Source organism: Protobothrops mucrosquamatus, unplaced genomic scaffold (genome assembly GCF_001527695.2).
Source record: "Protobothrops mucrosquamatus isolate PMUCROS unplaced genomic scaffold, P.Mucros_1.0 scaffold380, whole genome shotgun sequence".
Classification (NCBI taxonomy): Eukaryota; Metazoa; Chordata; class Lepidosauria; order Squamata; family Viperidae; genus Protobothrops; species Protobothrops mucrosquamatus.
Genome location: NW_015386712.1, coordinates 214,391 through 218,547, shown reverse-complemented (window position 1 = coordinate 218,547; position 4,157 = coordinate 214,391). Strand labels below are relative to the sequence as shown.

At 40.1% G+C, this 4,157-nt stretch overlaps 1 long non-coding RNA gene across 1 annotated transcript in view; it reads left to right on the top strand.

The window, feature by feature from the left end:
• The window catches only part of LOC107287348, an 84,011-nt gene extending 82,618 nt beyond the window's left edge, over positions 1-1,393 (top strand). Inside the window, exon 3 of the long non-coding RNA XR_001548868.1 lies at positions 1,252-1,393. This is a non-coding gene — a long non-coding RNA (uncharacterized LOC107287348). The remainder of the gene's footprint in view (positions 1-1,251) is intronic.
• Positions 1,394-4,157: the final 2,764 nt, after the last annotated feature.

Genomic DNA, 4,157 nt, shown 5'->3' with positions numbered 1-4,157 from the left:
GCCGAGGCCTCCGAGGTTGCCGCTGATGAAAGGGCCGCGTATCGGCCGCGCATCGGAACCGAGGCCGCTGAGGCCGCCAGGCCGTCGCCGCGGCCGCCGCAGCCGCCGAAGCCGAAGCCGAGGCCGCCGAGAAAGCCGGGGCCGCCAAGAAAGAAAACGGCGAGCGGCCCGCGGCTATCTTCTCCCCCTCCCGGAAAACTCACCAGGGAGGGGGCAGATCCTCTGGCTCCTCGGGGGTCTCTTTTCTGGCTCCTTCGGGGGTCTCCGAAGCCCCCCCTCTACCCTTCTTCCGCTCCATTAGTGCGGAGCTAAAGGACAACGTCCACCATCATGCAGACATGCGCAACATGGCATTGAAATTTGGGGACATTGTGGCTGTTTCAGTGCTGCCATGGTTTTGTTCATTTTATCCTCATTTTCAACATTCCCTAACATCTTCCTAGATGCTTGTATAATCTCTCACTCACTCCCTCACCTAAGGGAAGGGAAGGGGATTTCTGATGTTCCCTATCAGCTTCCCTAAAGGAAACTCAATGGGGAAGCCAGCAGGAAATTGGAAGTTGCTCCCAATCCCACGGCTTTTTTGCCTGCCTTTGATCATTCTGTTTCTCAGTTTAGATAAGGAAATATCTCTGAAACAATGACCCAAACAATGACCTAATACTGTACTTTAAATTTAAAAATGGTGGCATGAACAACTTTAATAATATATGTATGCGTATGTGGATGAATTAGTTAAGAGATACTGCACTGAATACCATGAATTTTGGTTAGCTTTCACATCCGTAAGAGCTGGCACCAAGTATTTTTGCTATTTCTCCCATAAATTGTCCATCTGTGTAGTCATTTGGGCCATAAAGCCCTTCTTCTACCTTCTCCTTCACACAGCAAGTACACATTAGGGCAATTGCCTTCTTAGGTTAATACTGTACAAGGTCACCAAATGGTGCACAGGTTCTCATATTCTCCACAATCCTACATCAGAAAAAAATATAAACTAAAAAAAAAAGGGAAGATTGCTCTAGAGTTCCCTAAAAGAAATGCCAGGCCTTTCCCACCCCATCTGAAAGAAACAGAGCAGCAACAGTTCAGTAATTATAAACGAAATAACTAAAACAAAATCCAAAACAGTGATGCACACATACACATCAACAAATGGTTCCTTTAATTGTTTATCAAATTTAGGAAGGAAGTGGAATTCAGACAGAGAGATCCGAAGTTGCTGACCCATCATATGACATTCCTTTTCAGAAACAAGAACCGCAGCCCTCCCACGCAGGAAACAACAAAAAAGGCCTTGACGCGAGCTGAGGACATCCTAACCACACCCTGGAGGTGGCAAGTCCATCCAAATTGTTACCAGGAGATTAATAAAAACCACATATGAAATTGATTTCAGAGTGTAGAAGGAAACATTTATTTTTTATAGCAAATGTCTATGACCTATACTAGTCTGAAGCAATATATTTCAGTGTATTTCTTGAATATCCTTAGATATTTGCAGTATTATTTCCATAGTCTTATCATATTCATATAAAACAAATAAAAGTATCCAGGTTTCACATATATACATGTTACAGATACACATAAATTTTAAGAATCTTCTTCTTCTTCTTCCTTCTTCTTCTTCCTTCTTCTTTCCACTTTTTTTCATCTCAACCGAGTAGTGATCCATTGGTTGTGGCAATATTGACCAACTGGCTACTTGTGCAAGCAAGATGTTATGGGCTGATAGAGAGTGACTGGCCCAAAGTCACCCAGCTGGCTTTCATGCCTAAGGCAGGATTAGAACTCACAGTCTCCTGGTTTCTAGTCTGGTTCCTTAATCACTAAACCAAATTGGCTGTCTCCTTAAAAAAACATACAGTACCTGCCAAAATTGGTGATGTAATTATTGAGAAATTAAATTCCACTCCCAGAGCCAATTCAGATGACCATTACAATGGGCCTTAGCTCCCAGGTTAAGAGAGATAAATTTAAATATAGGTTTCCTTTCCTTTCATTATCCTGCCTAATTGGCATGAATAAAACCCAATGTAGTTTTTTGTAGGTCAGAAGTGATGTTATATGTGGAAAGTAAACCACTCACTTGATAGTAGAATAGTAGGTAATTCCTGCTGAGGTAGGAATATTTGCTTTATGCAGCTCAACAAATATTAGCCCAACAAGTATCTTGTATTTGTTGTACCTGTGGGCAAATTTATTCAATCTGTTCATGACCTCTGGAACAAAGGCTTCAGAACAATAGTTGTTTGTGAGGTCTACAACTGAAAAGGGTTACTATGGGGAGTATATTCTCCTAAACTGGGGAGAGAAAAATTGTCCTGATTCTGTCCTGTGCCAACTATTTAGGTATCTATTTCATACTCCATGCCAATTTTTAAGAACTGCAAAATCCTTTAAAACTGGATTTCCTGTGCTTAGTCTAAACTTCAAGATCTGAGCAGTCATCATCCTAGACCTAGTTGGGCCAATATAGGAATATATAAAATATTATCATGCATTTAGCCTCTGACATGCTATAGTACTCTCACGGGACTCTGTTGCCTGAGATGTCATGTATGGTTTGTTTATCATAGCAACCATGAAAGGTTTGGAACATTACAGATGAAAAGTTGGGGAAGAGTGTTCAGCAGAAAGGTTAGATAAAGTTTAAGCCTTCCTTCTGGGAGTAACTTTAAGCTTAATCCTTCTGAAGTGAATATTTGTCTTGTGTTACTTCTTTATTTTCAATCGTTAAAGTTAAATGTCTAAGTTGGCTATTGATCATATGTTGGCAGGGGTGTCTGTACAAACATAGTGGACACAATTGTGTGATCAAAGAACATGAAAAATGGTGGGGTTTCAATCACACAGTCACAGTGGCTATCTTAACCTCCATATATCCTCCCTGTGGCTGATCCTCTATGGTTGGGACTGTGATTTTCGGATCTTGGAGCATCAGTGATATTGTTACAAAAGAGGTAAAATCTGACAGCTTTGGATTTCACCCAGTGCAAGCTTGGCCGGCTACTGCTAGGGTAACAGCAGTGGTGCTGATCAATCATAAGTTGTACAAAAATGTATAGACAGAAGCAGACTTCCTACCAGTGACTGCACTTCAGTTGGTTGATGGCTATACAAACAAAGGACAAAAAGCAATAAAGGTGATAAAGGTGATAAGGATGAAGGAGCTCTATTTCATAATAATCCTAATACTGGTTATGCAAAACTGTCTTTTGTAATTGACCAAGGTCAACAAGTTCCTGGCAACTCCTTTAGGGAAGGATAAGGCTTCCCTCAGATTTTGATGCTACCGTAGAAGAAAGTCACCTCCAAGCTATGCGATTTTGCTCTGTGATCAGGGGCAAATGACAGGATCACAAGTAACCTAGATACGTGGCTTATTTTAAATCTTTTACCATTCTCTGCACAAATTTTCCATTTCACAGATAAATAATCTTTTTCCTATATCAGAATCATCATCAACATCATTCCAATGTGTAATAATAGAATGTTGGCCTTCATATGTGATTACATGCTCTTTAACTATCACACATGGAATCCAGATGGCGAATTATAACTCTAAATAAGAAAACATGGCTTGGGACATTCAGGGCACATTCATTATTCATTGTTCTTTGATAGGATAATTCCAGTTTGGTCTGGAATGATGCTGAAAGTTGGATTTGTTGTTTAAGTTCCTAAATAAAATGGAACTTGGCCTTTTCCAATCCTTATTATAAACAGCAAAATAGCATCTTCTAGCTAGCCCAGTTTATGAGTCAGATTATTCAAAAAACTTTCTTCTGACAGCTTTTTAGTGAAGGCCTTTTTTTTTTTTTGCACAATGAGCAAAGGTAGCTGAACCCCCCCCCACACACACACACACATTCAGAGTTACCTCGAACCCTGAGATGATTAGCAAATAAATTTGATAAATAAATAAATAATAAACAACCTAGTGTGAGGTGATAGAATACTCCAGATTAGATTTTCAGTGCTGCAGCTCTAACAGGTTCACAAGAGAAAGTTTATTATTCTATATTTATTAGCTAAAAAAAATTATTGCCATGACTGAATCAGATCTCAGAGACAAGATATGAATCAACTTTGCATCACCTTGTAGTGAAGTAATTTGTCCTTTCTGCTGAATGATTTGATCTCAAGGGAAGCTT